Source organism: Mesoplodon densirostris, chromosome 1, assembly GCF_025265405.1.
Source record: "Mesoplodon densirostris isolate mMesDen1 chromosome 1, mMesDen1 primary haplotype, whole genome shotgun sequence".
Classification (NCBI taxonomy): Eukaryota; Metazoa; Chordata; class Mammalia; order Artiodactyla; family Ziphiidae; genus Mesoplodon; species Mesoplodon densirostris.
In genome coordinates this window covers 128097804-128116974 of record NC_082661.1, presented here as the reverse complement: position 1 = coordinate 128116974, position 19171 = coordinate 128097804, and positions in this window count along the sequence as shown.

Sequence of the window (19171 nt, the reverse complement as noted above, 5' to 3'; positions counted from 1 at the left end):
AGGGAATATTACTACAGCTATAACATGTACAGGAAACCTAGAGAATGGACACACTGTGAATACGAAAGGATTCTAAAACTCAACGAATAGTCCCTCTCCTGGTGCTCCAGTTTGACTTTCCAACTGCCTTACTATCAATCTCCCAACTTGGAGAGACAGGCCCTTTAACCTCCTGGTTTGCACAGGTTCCCAATTTGGCAGAGGATGGAAGGGACGAGGGAGAACCCATGAGAGAGTAGCTGTTAGGCATTTGGACGGGCACATGTCACTCTAATTTCCCGGCAGGAAGAAGAATTAACCAAAGTCTCAGCCACCCACCGGGAACCAGTATAGGACATGATTCAAAATATTGGACTTGCGTTCAGCTCACAAAAAACGAGTTGTGAAATGGAGCTCAGGGGCACAGCAATTCACAAAATGGCAGAGTGATAAAGGACAACTATCGTCCAAAAATCTGTTGAGGGAAGTCAACGAGGTGGACTTGAAAGCGAGGCAAAATAGCAGGAAACAGATTTCAAGAGGTACCTTGGAATCGCCTGTAAAGCACAGGAAGAGGGGCACAACTTGGACAATGGTGCACTTGGCCAAAAAGGGCGTATGCGTTTTCTCCTGAATATATTCAGGAGAAAACGCATACGCCCTTTTTGGCCAAGCAAGCAAGCGGGCAATGCAAATCTGCACTACAAAGAAGTATCACTTCCCACCGGTCAAAAGGGACATCCACAAAATGTGTAAAAACCAGAAAGGCAAGACAGGCCCTGGAGAACTGGGAGCCTTGTTATGCTGATGGGTGGGATGTAAATTGCCAACTGCCTCACTGGAGGAGTGCATTGTGTTCCCTAAAACAAGTAAACAACAGAGCTGCAGAGCCAAGGCCACTTCCAGTCTAGGGAATATACCTTGGGAAAACTGAAAATCAATAAGAAAGAGCCACCTCCAAATTTAGGGCTGCACTGACTACAAGAACCTCAACTTGGGTACACCTTAAATATCCCAGGAAATATAAAAATGGTTCAAAACATTGTGGTACTTACGTACGATGGAATATCCCTCAGCGATGAAATCAATGTCATAAGACCAGTAGCAGCAAAGTGAGTGGATTCAGGTTCGATGATTCTAAGTGAAATAAGTCACACAGAAAAAGAAACTTATCATAAGATATCACTTATGAAGATCCTGTAAACATGGCTACACGTGAACTGAGTTAGGAAAGAGAACAGAGTCTCACATTTAGAAAACACTCTTATGCCTGAATAAATGGGAAGGAGAGGTGGGGTGATGCATAAAACCAGAGTTTGATATAAGCACAGGGACCGTTCCAAAAACCAACTCTGGAATTGACAAGACCGACACCTTCCTCAGTGAAAGAGACTCAAAACCCCATATTTCCCACAGAGGAATATATCTGACTAGTAAGAATCTTAAAACCTATGTATTGATATGTCTCCATAAGGGAATCAAGTGTGTCTAGAGTGGCATAAACATGGCAGCGAGAATCAGCTCAAACCCACTACAAAAAGGAATTTCAAAAGCAAAAACAAAAAACAGGGAAATTCTTTACAATTCCTTCAGGGTGTCTGAGGAAACCTGGAAAGACCCTATCTACAATGACAGCTGGATGTGGCAGAAGGCTGGACACTTGGGACTGAGAGGATTGGTGAGATTGGGTGAGCAAATGCAGACCCTTTCAAGCAATAATGCATGGCCCCCATTCCATGGGTCCCAACTCTCCAGGTTCAAGGGAATATTACTACAGCTATAACATGTACAGGAAACCTAGAGAATGGACACACTGTGAATACGAAAGGATTCTAAAACTCAACGAATAGTCCCTCTCCTGGTGCTCCAGTTTGACTTTCCAACTGCCTTACTATCAATCTCCCAACTTGGAGAGACAGGCCCTTTAACCTCCTGGTTTGCACAGGTTCCCAATTTGGCAGAGGATGGAAGGGACGAGGGAGAACCCATGAGAGAGTAGCTGTTAGGCATTTGGACGGGCACATGTCACTCTAATTTCCCGGCAGTAAGAAGAATTAACCAAAGTCTCAGCCACCCACCGGTAACCAGTATAGGACATGATCCAAAATTTTGGACTTGCGTTCAGCTCACAAAAAACGAGTTGAGAAATGGAGCTCAGGGGCACAGCAATTCACAAACTGGCAGAGTGATAAAGGACAACTATCGTCCAAAAATCTTTTGAGGGAAGTCAGCGAGGCGGACTTGAAAGTGAGGCAAAATAGCAGGAAACAGATTTCAAGAGGTACCTTGGAATCGCCTGTAAAGCACAGGAAGAGGGGCACAACTTGGACAATGGTGCACTTGGCCAAAAAGGGCGTATGCGTTTTCTCCTGAATATATTCAGGAGAAAACGCATACGCCCTTTTTGGCCAAGCAAGCAAGCGGGCAATGCAAATCTGCACTACAAAGAAGTATCACTTCCCACCGGTCAAAAGGGACATCCACAAAATGTGTAAAAACCAGAAAGGCAAGACAGGCCCTGGAGAACTGGGAGCCTTGTTATGCTGATGGGCGGGATGTAAATTGCCAACTGCCTCACTGGAGGAGTGCATTGTGTTCCCTAAAACAAGTAAACAACAGAGCTACAGAGCCAAGGCCACTTCCAGTCTAAGGAATATACCTTGGGAAAACTGAAAATCAATAAGAAAGAGCCACCTCCAAATTTAGGGCTGCACTGACTACAAGAACCTCAACTTGGGTACACCTTAAATATCCCAGGAAATATAAAAATGGTTCAAAACATTGTGGTACTTACGTACGATGGAATATCCCTCAGCCATGAAATCAATGTCATAAGACCAGTAGCAGCAAAGTGAGTGGATTCAGGTACGATGATTCTAAGTGAAATAAGTCACACAGAAAAAGAAACTTATCATAAGATATCACTTATGAAGATCCTGTAAACATGGCTACACGTGAACTGAGTTAGGAAAGAGAACAGAGTCTCATATTTAGAAAACACAATTATGCCTGCATAAAGGGGATGGAGAGGTGGGGTGATGCATAAAACCAGAGTTTGATATAAGCACAGGGACCGTTCCAAAAACCAACTTTGGAATAGACAAGACCTACACCTTCCTCAGTGAAAGAGACTCAAAACCCCATATTTCCCGCAGAGGAATATATCTGACTAGTAAGAATCTTAAAACCTATGTATTGATTTGACTCCATAAGGGAATCAAGTGTGTCTAGAGTGGCATAAACATGGCAGCGAGAATCAGCTGAAACCCACTATAAAAAGGAATTTCAAAAGCAAAGCGAAAAAACAGGGAAATTCTTTACAATTCCTTCAGGGTGTCTGAGGAAACCTGGAAAGACCCTATCTACAATGACAGCTGGATGTGGCATAAGGCTGGACACTTGAGACTGAGAGGATTGGTGAGATTGGGTGAGCAAATGCAGACCCTTTCAAGCAATAATGCATGGCCCCCATTCCATGGGTCCTAACTCTCCAGGTTCAAGGGAATATTACTACAGCTATAACATGTACAGGAAACCTAGAGAATGGACACACTGTGAATACGAAAGGTTTCTAAAACTCAACGAATAGTCCCTCTCCTGGTGCTCCAGTTTGACTTTCCAACTGCCTTACTATCAATCTCCCAACTTGGAGAGACAGGCCCTTTAACCTCCTGGTTTGCACAGGTTCCCAATTTGGCAGAGGATGGAAGGGACGAGAGAGAACCCATGAGAGAGTAGCTGTTAGGCATTTGGACGGGCACATGTCACTCTAATTTCCCGGCAGGAAGAAGAATTAACCAAAGTCTCAGCCACCCACCGGGAACCAGTATAGGACATGATCCAACATTTTGGACTTGCGTTCAGCTCACAAAAAACGAGTTGAGAAACGGAGCTCAGGGGCACAGCAATTCACAAACTGGCAGAGTGATAAAGGACAACTATCGTCCAAAAATCTGTTGAGGGAAGTCAACGAGGTGGACTTGAAAGCGAGGCAAAATAGCAGGAAACAGATTTCAAGAGGTACCTTGGAATCGCCTGTAAAGCACAGGAAGAGGGGCACAACTTGGACAATGATGCACTTGGCCAAAAAGGCCGTATGTGTTTTCTCCTGAATATATTCAGGAGAAAACGCATACGGCCTTTTTGGCCAAGCAAGCAAGCGTGCAATGCAAATCTTCACTACAAAGAAGTATCATTTCCCACCGGTCAAAAGGGACATCCAGAAAATATGTAAAAACCAGAAAGGCAAGACAGGCTCTTGAGAACAGGGAGCCTTGTTATGCTGATGGGCGCGATGTAAATTGCCAACTGCCTCACTGGAGGAGTGCATTGTGTTCCCTAAAACAAGTAAACAACAGAGCTACAGAGCCAAGGCCACATCCAGTCTAGGGAATATACCTTGGGAAAACTGAAAATCAATAAGAAAGAGCCACCTCCAAATTTAGGGCTGCACTGACTACAAGAACCTCAACTTGGGTACACCTTAAATATCCCAGGAAATATAAAAATGGTTCAAAACATTGTGGTACTTACGTACGATGGAATATTCCTCAGCCATGAAATCAATGTCATAAGACCAGTAGCAGCAAAGTGAGTGGATTCAGGTACGATGATTCTAAGTGAAATAAGTCACACAGAAAAAGAAACTTATCATAAGATATCACTTAGGAAGATCCTGTAAACATGGCTACACGTGAACTGAGTTAGGAAAGAGAACAGAGTCTCACATTTAGAAAACACTCTTATGCCTGCATAAAGGGGAATGAGAGGTTAGGTGATGCATAAAACCAGAGTTTGATATAAGCACAGGGACCTTTTCAAAAACCAACTTTGGAATAGACAACACCTACACCTTCCTCAGTGAAAGAGACTCAAAACCCCATATTTCCCGCAGAGGAATATATCTGACTAGTAAGAATCTTAAAACCTATGTATTGATATGACTCCATAAGGGAATCAAGTGTGTCTAGAGTGGCATAAACATGGCAGCGAGAATCAGCTCAAACCCACTACAAAAAGGAATTTCAAAAGCAAAACCAAAAAACAGGGAAATTCTTTACAATTCCTTCAGGGTGTCTGAGGAAACCTGGAAAGACCCTATCTACAATGACAGCTGGATGTGGCATAAGGCTGGACACTTGGGACTGAGAGGATTGGTGAGATTGGGTGAGCAATTGCAGACCCTTTCAAGCAATAATGCATGGCCCCCATTCCATGGGTCCCAACTCTCCAGGTTCAAGGGAATATTACTACAGCTATAACATGTACAGGAAACCTAGAGCATGGACACACTGTGAATACGAAAGGTTTCTAAAACTCAACGAATAGTCCCTCTCCTGGTGCTCCAGTTTGACTTTCCAACTGCCTTACTATCAATCTCCCAACTTGGAGAGACAGGCCCTTTAACCTCCTGGTTTGCACAGGTTCCCAATTTGGCAGAGGATGGAAGGGACGAGGGAGAACCCATGAGAGAGTAGCTGTTAGGCATTTGGACGGGCACATGTCACTCTAATTTCCCGGCAGGAAGAAGAATTAACCAAAGTCTCAGCCACCCACCGGGAACCAGTATAGGACATGATCCAAAATTTTGGACTTGCGTTCAGCTCACAAAAAACAAGTTGAGAAATGGAGCTCAGGGGCACAGCAATTCACAAACTGGCAGAGTGATAAAGGACAACTATCGTCCAAAAATCTGTTGAGGGAAGTCAACGAGGCGGACTTGAAAGTGAGGCAAAATAGCAGGAAACAGATTTCAAGAGGTACCTTGGAATCGCCTGTAAAGCACAGGAAGAGGGGCACAACTTGGACAATGGTGCACTTGGCCAAAAAGGGCGTATGCGTTTTCTCCTGAATATATTCAGGAGAAAACGCATACGCCCTTTTTGGCCAAGCAAGCAAGCGGGCAATGCAAATCTGCACTACAAAGAAGTATCACTTCCCACCGGTCAAAAGGGACATCCACAAAATGTGTAAAAACCAGAAAGGCAAGACAGGCCCTGGAGAACTGGGAGCCTTGTTATGCTGATGGGCGGGATGTAAATTGCCAACTGCCTCACTGGAGGAGTGCATTGTGTTCCCTAAAACAAGTAAACAACAGAGCTACAGAGCCAAGGCCACTTCCAGTCTAAGGAATATACCTTGGGAAAACTGAAAATCAATAAGAAAGAGCCACCTCCAAATTTAGGGCTGCACTGACTACAAGAACCTCAACTTGGGTACACCTTAAATATCCCAGGAAATATAAAAATGGTTCAAAACATTGTGGTACTTACGTACGATGGAATATCCCTCAGCCATGAAATCAATGTCATAAGACCAGTAGCAGCAAAGTGAGTGGATTCAGGTACGATGATTCTAAGTGAAATAAGTCACACAGAAAAAGAAACTTATCATAAGATATCACTTATGAAGATCCTGTAAACATGGCTACACGTGAACTGAGTTAGGAAAGAGAACAGAGTCTCACATTTAGAAAACACTCTTATGCCTGCATAAAGGGGATGGAGAGGTGGGGTGATGCATAAAACCAGAGTTTGATATAAGCACAGGGACCGTTCCAAAAACCAACTTTGGAATAGACAAGACCTACACCTTCCTCAGTGAAAGAGACTCAAAACCCCATATTTCCCGCAGAGGAATATATCTGACTAGTAAGAATCTTAAAACCTATGTATTGATATGACTCCATAAGGGAATCAAGTGTGTCTAGAGTGGCATAAACATGGCAGCGAGAATCAGCTCAAACCCACTATAAAAAGGAATTTCAAAAGCAAAGCGAAAAAACAGGGAAATTCTTTACAATTCCTTCAGGGTGTCTGAGGAAACCTGGAAAGACCCTATCTACAATGACAGCTGGATGTGGCATAAGGCTGGACACTTGAGACTGAGAGGATTGGTGAGATTGGGTGAGCAAATGCAGACCCTTTCAAGCAATAATGCATGGCCCCCATTCCATGGGTCCTAACTCTCCAGGTTCAAGGGAATATTACTACAGCTATAACATGTACAGGAAACCTAGAGAATGGACACACTGTGAATACGAAAGGTTTCTAAAACTCAACGAATAGTCCCTCTCCTGGTGCTCCAGTTTGACTTTCCAACTGCCTTACTATCAATCTCCCAACTTGGAGAGACAGGCCCTTTAACCTCCTGGTTTGCACAGGTTCCCAATTTGGCAGAGGATGGAAGGGACGAGGGAGAACCCATGAGAGAGTAGCTGTTAGGCATTTGGACGGGCACATGTCACTCTAATTTCCCGGCAGGAAGAAGAATTAACCAACGTCTCAGCCACCCACCGGGAACCAGTATAGGACATGATCCAACATTTTGGACTTGCGTTCAGCTCACAAAAAACGAGTTGAGAAACGGAGCTCAGGGGCACAGCAATTCACAAACTGGCAGAGTGATAAAGGACAACTATCGTCCAAAAATCTGTTGAGGGAAGTCAACGAGGCGGACTTGAAAGCGAGGCAAAATAGCAGGAAACAGATTTCAAGAGGTACCTTGGAATCGCCTGTAAAGCACAGGAAGAGGGGCACAACTTGGACAATGATGCACTTGGCCAAAAAGGCCGTATGTGTTTTCTCCTGAATATATTCAGGAGAAAACGCATACGCCCTTTTTGGCCAAGCAAGCAAGCGGGCAATGCAAATCTTCACTACAAAGAAGTATCATTTCCCACCGGTCAAAATGGACATCCACAAAATATGTAAAAACCAGAAAGGCAAGACCCGCCCTTGAGAACAGGGAGCCTTGTTATGCTGATGGGCGCGATGTAAATTGCCAACTGCCTCACTGGAGGAGTGCATTGTGTTCCCTAAAACAAGTAAACAACAGAGCTACAGAGCCAAGGCCACTTCCAGTCTAGGGAATATACCTTGGGAAACCTGAAAATCAATAAGAAAGAGCCACCTCCAAATTTAGGGCTGCACTGACTACAAGAACCTCAACTTGGGTACACCTTAAATATCCCAGGAAATATAAAAATGGTTCAAAACATTGTGGTACTTACGTACGATGGAATATTCCTCAGCCATGAAATCAATGTCATAAGACCAGTAGCAGCAAAGTGAGTGGATTCAGGTACGATGATTCTAAGTGAAATAAGTCACACAGAAAAAGAAACTTATCATAAGATATCACTTATGAAGATCCTGTAAACATGGCTACACGTGAACTGAGTTAGGAAAGAGAACAGAGTCTCACATTTAGAAAACACTCTTATGCCTGCATAAAGGGGAATGAGAGGTGAGGTGATGCATAAAACCAGAGTTTGATATAAGCACAGGGACCGTTTCAGAAACCAACTTTGGAATAGACAAGACCTACACCTTCCTCAGTGAAAGAGACTCAAAACCCCATATTTCCCGCAGAGGAATATATCTGACTAGTAAGAATCTTAAAACCTATGTATTGATATGACTCCATAAGGGAAACAAGTGTGTCTAGAGTGGCATAAACATGGCAGCGAGAATCAGCTCAAACCCACTACAAAAAGGAATTTCAAAAGCAAAACCAAAAAACAGGGAAATTCTTTACAATTCCTTCAGGGTGTCTGAGGAAACCTGGAAAGACCCTATCTACAATGACAGCTGGATGTGGCATAAGGCTGGACACTTGGGACTGAGAGGATTGGTGAGATTGGGTGAGCAAATGCAGACCCTTTCAAGCAATAATGCATGGCCCCCATTCCATGGGTCCCAACTCTCCAGGTTCAAGGGAATATTACTACAGCTATAACATGTACAGGAAACCTAGAGAATGGACACACTGTGAATACGAAAGGTTTCTAAAACTCAACGAATAGTCCCTCTCCTGGTGCTCCAGTTTGACTTTCCAACTGCCTTACTATCAATCTCCCAACTTGGAGAGACAGGCCCTTTAACCTCCTGGTTTGCACAGGTTCCCAATTTGGCAGAGGATGGAAGGGACGAGGGAGAACCCATGAGAGAGTAGCTGTTAGGCATTTGGACGGGCACATGTCACTCTAATTTCCCGGCAGTAAGAAGAATTAACCAAAGTCTCAGCCACCCACCGGGAACCAGTATAGGACATGATCCAAAATTTTGGACTTGCGTTCAGCTCACAAAAAACGAGTTGTGAAATGGAGCTCAGGGGCACAGCAATTCACAAACTGGCAGAGTGATAAAGGACAACTATCGTCCAAAAATCTGTTGAGGGAAGTCAACGAGGCGGACTTGAAAGTGAGGCAAAATAGCAGGAAACAGATTTCAAGAGGTACCTTGGAATCACCTGTAAAGCACAGGAAGAGGGGCACAACTTGGACAATGGTGCACTTGGCCAAAAAGGGCGTATGCGTTTTCTCCTGAATATATTCAGGAGAAAACGCATACGCCCTTTTTGGCCAAGCAAGCAAGCGGGCAATGCAAATCTGCACTACAAAGAAGTATCACTTCCCACCGGTCAAAAGGGACATCCACAAAATGTGTAAAAACCAGAAAGGCAAGACAGGCCCTGGAGAACTGGGAGCCTTGTTATGCTGATGGGCGGGATGTAAATTGCCAACTGCCTCACTGGAGGAGTGCATTGTGTTCCCTAAAACAAGTAAACAACAGAGCTACAGAGCCAAGGCCACTTCCAGTCTAAGGAATATACCTTGGGAAAACTGAAAATCAATAAGAAAGAGCCACCTCCAAATTTAGGGCTGCACTGACTACAAGAACCTCAACTTGGGTACACCTTAAATATCCCAGGAAATATAAAAATGGTTCAAAACATTGTGGTACTTACGTACGATGGAATATCCCTCAGCCATGAAATCAATGTCATAAGACCAGTAGCAGCAAAGTGAGTGGATTCAGGTACGATGATTCTAAGTGAAATAAGTCACACAGAAAAAGAAACTTATCATAAGATATCACTTATGAAGATCCTGTAAACATGGCTACACGTGAACTGAGTTAGGAAAGAGAACAGAGTTTCACATTTAGAAAACACTCTTATGCCTGCATAAAGGGGATGGAGAGGTGGGGTGATGCATAAAACCAGAGTTTGATATAAGCACAGGGACCGTTCCAAAAACCAACTTTGGAATAGACAAGACCTACACCTTCCTCAGTGAAAGAGACTCAAAACCCCATATTTCCCGCAGAGGAATATATCTGACTAGTAAGAATCTTAAAACCTATGTATTGATATGACTCCATAAGGGAATCAAGTGTGTCTAGAGTGGCATAAACATGGCAGCGAGAATCAGCTCAAACCCACTATAAAAAGGAATTTCAAAAGCAAAGCGAAAAAACAGGGAAATTCTTTACAATTCCTTCAGGGTGTCTGAGGAAACCTGGAAAGACCCTATCTACAATGACAGCTGGATGTGGCATAAGGCTGGACACTTGAGACTGAGAGGATTGGTGAGATTGGGTGAGCAAATGCAGACCCTTTCAAGCAATAATGCATGGCCCCCATTCCATGGGTCCTAACTCTCCAGGTTCAAGGGAATATTACTACAGCTATAACATGTACAGGAAACCTAGAGAATGGACACACTGTGAATACGAAAGGTTTCTAAAACTCAACGAATAGTCCCTCTCCTGGTGCTCCAGTTTGACTTTCCAACTGCCTTACTATCAATCTCCCAACTTGGAGAGACAGGCCCTTTAACCTCCTGGTTTGCACAGGTTCCCAATTTGGCAGAGGATGGAAGGGACGAGAGAGAACCCATGAGAGAGTAGCTGTTAGGCATTTGGACGGGCACATGTCACTCTAATTTCCCGGCAGGAAGAAGAATTAACCAAAGTCTCAGCCACCCACCGGGAACCAGTATAGGACATGATCCAACATTTTGGACTTGCGTTCAGCTCACAAAAAACGAGTTGAGAAACGGAGCTCAGGGGCACAGCAATTCACAAACTGGCAGAGTGATAAAGGACAACTATCGACCAAAAATCTGTTGAGGGAAGTCAACGAGGTGGACTTGAAAGCGAGGCAAAATAGCAGGAAACAGATTTCAAGAGGTACCTTGGAATCGCCTGTAAAGCACAGGAAGAGGGGCACAACTTGGACAATGATGCACTTGGCCAAAAAGGCCGTATGTGTTTTCTCCTGAATATATTCAGGAGAAAACGCATACGGCCTTTTTGGCCAAGCAAGCAAGCGTGCAATGCAAATCTTCACTACAAAGAAGTATCATTTCCCACCGGTCAAAAGGGACATCCAGAAAATATGTAAAAACCAGAAAGGCAAGACAGGCTCTTGAGAACAGGGAGCCTTGTTATGCTGATGGGCGCGATGTAAATTGCCAACTGCCTTACTGGAGGAGTGCATTGTGTTCCCTAAAACAAGTAAACAACAGAGCTACAGAGCCAAGGCCACTTCCAGTCTAGGGAATATACCTTGGGAAAACTGAAAATCAATAAGAAAGAGCCACCTCCAAATTTAGGGCTGCACTGACTACAAGAACCTCAACTTGGGTACACCTTAAATATCCCAGGAAATATAAAAATGGTTCAAAACATTGTGGTACTTACGTACGATGGAATATTCCTCAGCCATGAAATCAATGTCATAAGACCAGTAGCAGCAAAGTGAGTGGATTCAGGTACGATGATTCTAAGTGAAATAAGTCACACAGAAAAAGAAACTTATCATAAGATATCACTTAGGAAGATCCTGTAAACATGGCTACACGTGAACTGAGTTAGGAAAGAGAACAGAGTCTCACATTTAGAAAACACTCTTATGCCTGCATAAAGGGGAATGAGAGGTTAGGTGATGCATAAAACCAGAGTTTGATATAAGCACAGGGACCTTTTCAAAAACCAACTTTGTAATAGACAACACCTACACCTTCCTCAGTGAAAGAGACTCAAAACCCCATATTTCCCGCAGAGGAATATATCTGACTAGTAAGAATCTTAAAACCTATGTATTGATATGACTCCATAAGGGAATCAAGTGTGTCTAGAGTGGCATAAACATGGCAGCGAGAATCAGCTCAAACCCACTACAAAAAGGAATTTCAAAAGCAAAACCAAAAAACAGGGAAATTCTTTACAATTCCTTCAGGGTGTCTGAGGAAACCTGGAAAGACCCTATCTACAATGACAGCTGGATGTGGCATAAGGCTGGACACTTGGGACTGAGAGGATTGGTGAGATTGGGTGAGCAATTGCAGACCCTTTCAAGCAATAATGCATGGCCCCCATTCCATGGGTCCCAACTCTCCAGGTTCAAGGGAATATTACTACAGCTATAACATGTACAGGAAACCTAGAGAATGGACACACTGTGAATACGAAAGGTTTCTAAAACTCAACGAATAGTCCCTCTCCTGGTGCTCCAGTTTGACTTTCCAACTGCCTTACTATCAATCTCCCAACTTGGAGAGACAGGCCCTTTAACCTCCTGGTTTGCACAGGTTCCCAATTTGGCAGAGGATGGAAGGGACGAGGGAGAACCCATGAGAGAGTAGCTGTTAGGCATTTGGACGGGCACATGTCACTCTAATTTCCCGGCAGTAAGAAGAATTAACCAAAGTCTCAGCCACCCACCGGGAACCAGTATAGGACATGATCCAAAATTTTGGACTTGCGTTCAGCTCACAAAAAACGAGTTGAGAAATGGAGCTCAGGGGCACAGCAATTCACAAACTGGCAGAGTGATAAAGGACAACTATCGTCCAAAAATCTGTTGAGGGAAGTCAACGAGGCGGACTTGAAAGTGAGGCAAAATAGCAGGAAACAGATTTCAAGAGGTACCTTGGAATCGCCTGTAAAGCACAGGAAGAGGGGCACAACTTGGACAATGGTGCACTTGGCCAAAAAGGGCGTATGCGTTTTCTCCTGAATATATTCAGGAGAAAACGCATACGCCCTTTTTGGCCAAGCAAGCAAGCGGGTAATGCAAATCTGCACTACGAAGAAGTATCACTTCCCACCGGTCAAAAGGGACATCCACAAAATGTGTAAAAACCAGAAAGGCAAGACAGGCCCTGGAGAACTGGGAGCCTTGTTATGCTGATGGGCGGGATGTAAATTGCCAACTGCCTCACTGGAGGAGTGCATTGTGTTCCCTAAAACAAGTAAACAACAGAGCTACAGAGCCAAGGCCACTTCCAGTCTAAGGAATATACCTTGGGAAAACTGAAAATCAATAAGAAAGAGCCACCTCCAAATTTAGGGCTGCACTGACTACAAGAACCTCAACTTGGGTACACCTTAAATATCCCAGGAAATATAAAAATGGTTCAAAACATTGTGGTACTTACGTACGATGGAATATCCCTCAGCCATGAAATCAATGTCATAAGACCAGTAGCAGCAAAGTGAGTGGATTCAGGTACGATGATTCTAAGTGAAATAAGTCACACAGAAAAAGAAACTTATCATAAGATATCACTTATGAAGATCCTGTAAACATGGCTACACGTGAACTGAGTTAGGAAAGAGAACAGAGTCTCACATTTAGAAAACACTCTTATGCCTGCATAAAGGGGATGGAGAGGTGGGGTGATGCATAAAACCAGAGTTTGATATAAGCACAGGGACCGTTCCAAAAACCAACTTTGGAATAGACAAGACCTACACCTTCCTCAGTGAAAGAGACTCAAAACCCCATATTTCCCGCAGAGGAATATATCTGACTAGTAAGAATCTTAAAACCTATGTATTGATATGACTCCATAAGGGAATCAAGTGTGTCTAGAGTGGCATAAACATGGCAGCGAGAATCAGCTCAAACCCACTATAAAAAGGAATTTCAAAAGCAAAACCAAAAAACAGGGAAATTCTTTACAATTCCTTCAGGGTGTCTGAGGAAACCTGGAAAGACCCTATCTACAATGACAGCTGGATGTGGCATAAGGCTGGACACTTGGGACTGAGAGGATTGGTGAGATTGGGTGAGCAAATGCAGACCCTTTCAAGCAATAATGCATGGCCCCCATTCCATGGGTCCCAACTCTCCAGGTTCAAGGGAATATTACTACAGCTATAACATGTACAGGAAACCTAGAGAATGGACACACTGTGAATACAAAAGGTTTCTAAAACTCAACGAATAGTCCCTCTCCTGGTGCTCCAGTTTGACTTTCCAACTGCCTTACTATCAATCTCCCAACTTGGAGAGACAGGCCCTTTAACCTCCTGGTTTGCACAGATTCCCAATTTGGCAGAGGATGGAAGGGACGAGGGAGAACCCATGAGAGAGTAGCTGTTAGGCATTTGGACGGGCACATGTCACTCTAATTTCCCGGCAGGAAGAAGAATTAACCAAAGTCTCAGCCACCCACCGGGAACCAGTATAGGACATGATCCAAAATTTTGGACTTGCGTTCAGCTCACAAAAAACGAGTTGAGAAATGGAGCTCAGGGTCACAGCAATTCACAAACTGGCAGAGTGATAAAGGACAACTATCGTCCAAAAATCTGTTGAGGGAAGTCAACGAGGCGGACTTGAAAGCGAGGCAAAATAGCAGGAAACAGATTTCAAGAGGTACCTTGGAATCGCCTGTAAAGCACAGGAAGAGGGGCACAACTTGGACAATGATGCACTTGGCCAAAAAGGCCGTATGTGTTTTCTCCTGAATATATTCAGGAGAAAACGCATACGCCCTTTTTGGCCAAGCAAGCAAGCGTGCAATGCAAATCTTCACTACAAAGAAGTATCATTTCCCACCGGTCAAACGGGTCATCCACAAAATATGTAAAAACCAGAAAGGCAAGACAGGCTCTTGAGAACAGGGAGCCTTGTTATGCTGATGGGCGGGATGTAAATTGCCAACTGCCTCACTGGAGGAGTGCATTGTGTTCCCTAAAACAAGTAAACAACAGAGCTACAGAGCCAAGGCCACTTCCAGTCTAGGGAATATACCTTGGGAAAACTGAAAATCAATAAGAAAGAGCCACCTCCAAATTTAGGGCTGCACTGACTACAAGAACCTAAACTTGGGTACACCTTAAATATCCCAGGAAATATAAAAATGGTTCAAAACATTGTGGTACTTACGTACGATGGAATATTCCTCAGCCATGAAATCAATGTCATAAGACCAGTAGCAGCAAAGTGAGTGGATTCAGGTACGATGATTCTAAGTGAAATAAGTCACACAGAAAAAGAAACTTATCATAAGATATCACTTAGGAAGATCCTGTAAACATGGCTACACGTGAACTGAGTTAGGAAAGAGAACAGAGTCTCACATTTAGAAAACACTCTTATGCCTGCATAAAGGGGAAAGAGAGGTGAGGTGATGCATAAAACCAGAGTTTGATATAAGCACAGGGACCTTTTCAAAAACCAACTTTGTAATAGACAACACCTACACCTTCCTCAGTGAAAGAGACTCAAAACCCCATATTTCCCGCAGAGGAATATATATGACTAGTAAGAATCTTAAAACCTATGTATTGATATGACTCCATAAGGGAATCAAGTGTGTCTAGAGTGGCATAAACATGGCAGCGAGAATCAGCTCAAACCCACTATAAAAAGGAATTTCAAAAGCAAAGCGAAAAAACAGGGAAATTCTTTACAATTCCTTCAGGGTGTCTGAGGAAACCTGGAAAGACCCTATCTACAATGACAGCTGGATGTGGCATAAGGCTGGACACTTGAGACTGAGAGGATTGGTGAGATTGGGTGAGCAAATGCAGACCCTTTCAAGCAATAATGCATGGCCCCCATTCCATGGGTCCTAACTCTCCAGGTTCAAGGGAATATTACTACAGCTATAACATGTACAGGAAACCTAGAGAATGGACACACTGTGAATACGAAAGGTTTCTAAAACTCAACGAATAGTCCCTCTCCTGGTGCTCCAGTTTGACTTTCCAACTGCCTTACTATCAATCTCCCAACTTGGAGAGACAGGCCCTTTAACCTCCTGGTTTGCACAGGTTCCCAATTTGGCAGAGGATGGAAGGGACGAGAGAGAACCCATGAGAGAGTAGCTGTTAGGCATTTGGACGGGCACATGTCACTCTAATTTCCCGGCAGGAAGAAGAATTAACCAAAGTCTCAGCCACCCACCGGGAACCAGTATAGGACATGATCCAACATTTTGGACTTGCGTTCAGCTCACAAAAAACGAGTTGAGAAACGGAGCTCAGGGGCACAGCAATTCACAAACTGGCAGAGTGATAAAGGACAACTATCGTCCAAAAATCTGTTGAGGGAAGTCAACGAGGTGGACTTGAAAGCGAGGCAAAATAGCAGGAAACAGATTTCAAGAGGTACCTTGGAATCGCCTGTAAAGCACAGGAAGAGGGGCACAACTTGGACAATGATGCACTTGGCCAAAAAGGCCGTATGTGTTTTCTCCTGAATATATTCAGGAGAAAACGCATACGCCCTTTTTGGCCAAGCAAGCAAGCGTGCAATGCAAATCTTCACTACAAAGAAGTATCATTTCCCACCGGTCAAACGGGACATCCACAAAATATGTAAAAACCAGAAAGGCAAGACAGGCTCTTGAGAACAGGGAGCCTTGTTATGCTGATGGGCGGGATGTAAATTGCCAACTGCCTCACTGGAGGAGTGCATTGTGTTCCCTAAAACAAGTAAACAACAGAGCTACAGAGCCAAGGCCACTTCCAGTCTAGGGAATATACCTTGGGAAAACTGAAAATCAATAAGAAAGAGCCACCTCCAAATTTAGGGCTGCACTGACTACAAGAACCTAAACTTGGGTACACCTTAAATATCCCAGGAAATATAAAAATGGTTCAAAACATTGTGGTACTTACGTACGATGGAATATTCCTCAGCCATGAAATCAATGTCATAAGACCAGTAGCAGCAAAGTGAGTGGATTCAGGTACGATGATTCTAAGTGAAATAAGTCACACAGAAAAAGAAACTTATCATAAGATATCACTTAGGAAGATCCTGTAAACATGGCTACACGTGAACTGAGTTAGGAAAGAGAACAGAGTCTCACATTTAGAAAACACTCTTATGCCTGCATAAAGGGGAAAGAGAGGTGAGGTGATGCATAAAACCCGAGTTTGATATAAGCACAGGGACCTTTTCAAAAACCAACTTTGTAATAGACAACACCTACACCTTCCTCAGTGAAAGAGACTCAAAACCCCATATTTCCCGCAGAGGAATATATCTGACTAGTAAGAATCTTAAAACCTATGTATTGATATGACTCCATAAGGGAATCAAGTGTGTCTAGAGTGGCATAAACATGGCAGCGAGAATCAGCTCAAACCCACTACAAAAAGGAATTTCAAAAGCAAAACCAAAAAACAGGGAAATTCTTTACAATTCCTTCAGGGTGTCTGAGGAAACCTGGAAAGACCCTATCTACAATGACAGCTGGATGTGGCATAAGGCTGGACACTTGGGACTGAGAGGATTGGTGAGATTGGGTGAGCAATTGCAGACCCTTTCAAGCAATAATGCATGGCCCCCATTCCATGGGTCCCAACTCTCCAGGTTCAAGGGAATATTACTACAGCTATAACATGTACAGGAAACCTAGAGAATGGACACACTGTGAATACGAAAGGTTTCTAAAACTCAACGAATAGTCCCTCTCCTGGTGCTCCAGTTTGACTTTCCAACTGCCTTACTATCAATCTCCCAACTTGGAGAGACAGGCCCTTTAACCTCCTGGTTTGCACAGGTTCCCAATTTGGCAGAGGATGGAAGGGACGAGGGAGATCCCATGAGAGAGTAGCTGTTAGGCATTTGGACGGGCACATGTCACTCTAATTTCCCGGCAGGAAGAAGAATTAACCAAAGTCTCAGCCACCCACCGGGAACCAGTATAGGACATGATCCAAAATTTTGGACTTGCGTTCAGCTCACAAAAAACGAGTTGAGAATTGGAGCTCAGGGGCACAGCAATTCACAAACTGGCAGAGTGATAAAGGACAACTATCGTCCAAAAATCTGTTGAGGGAAGTCAACGAGGCGGACTTGAAAGTGAGGCAAAATAGCAGGAAACAGATTTCAAGAGGTACCTTGGAATCGCCTGTAAAGCACAGGAAGAGGGGCACAACTTGGACAATGGTGCACTTGGCCAAAAAGGGCGTATGTGTTTTCTCCTGAATATATTCAGGAGAAAACGCATATGCCCTTTTTGGCCAAGCAAGCAAGCGGGCAATGCAAATCTGCACTACAAAGAAGTATCACTTCCCACCGGTCAAAAGGGACATCCACAAAATGTGTAAAAACCAGAAAGGCAAGACAGGCCCTGGAGAACTGGGAGCCTTGTTATGCTGATGGGCGGGATGTAAATTGCCAACTGCCTCACTGGAGGAGTGCATTGTGTTCCCTAAAACAAGTAAACAACAGAGCTACAGAGCCAAGGCCACTTCCAGTCTAGGGAATATACCTTGGGAAAACTGAAAATCAATAAGAAAGAGCCACCTCCAAATTTAGGGCTGCACTGACTACAAGAACCTCAACTTGGGTACACCTTAAATATCCCAGGAAATATAAAAATGGTTCAAAACATTGTGGTACTTACGTACGATGGAATATCCCTCAGCCATGAAATCAATGTCATAAGACCAGTAGCAGCAAAGTGAGTGGATTCAGGTACGATGATTCTAAGTGAAATAAGTCACACAGAAAAAGGAACTTATCATAAGATATCACTTATGAAGATCCTGTAAACATGGCTACATGTGAACTGAGTTAGGAAAGAGAACAGAGTCTCACATTTAGAAAACACTCTTATGCCTGCATAAAGGGGATGGAGAGGTGCGGTGATGCATAAAACCAGAGTTTGATATAAGCACAGGGACCGTTCCAAAAACCAACTTTGGAATAGACAAGACCTACACCTTCCTCAGTGAAAGAGACTCAAAACCCCATATTTCCCGCAGAGGAATATATCTGACTAGTAAGAATCTTAAAACCTATGTATTGATATGACTCCATAAGGGAATCAAGTGTGTCTAGAGTGGCATAAACATGGCAGCGAGAATCAGCTCAAACCCACTATAAAAAGGAATTTCAAAAGCAAAGCGAAAAAACAGGGAAATTCTTTACAATTCCTTCAGGGTGTCTGAGGAAACCTGGAAAGACCCTATCTACAATGACAGCTGGAGGTGGCATAAGGCTGGACACTGGAGACTGAGAGGATTGGTGAGATTGGGTGAGCAAATGCAGACCCTTTCAAGCAATAATGCATGGCCCCCATTCCATGGGTCCCAACTCTCCAGGTTCAAGGGAATATTACTACAGCTATAACATGTACAGGAAACCTAGA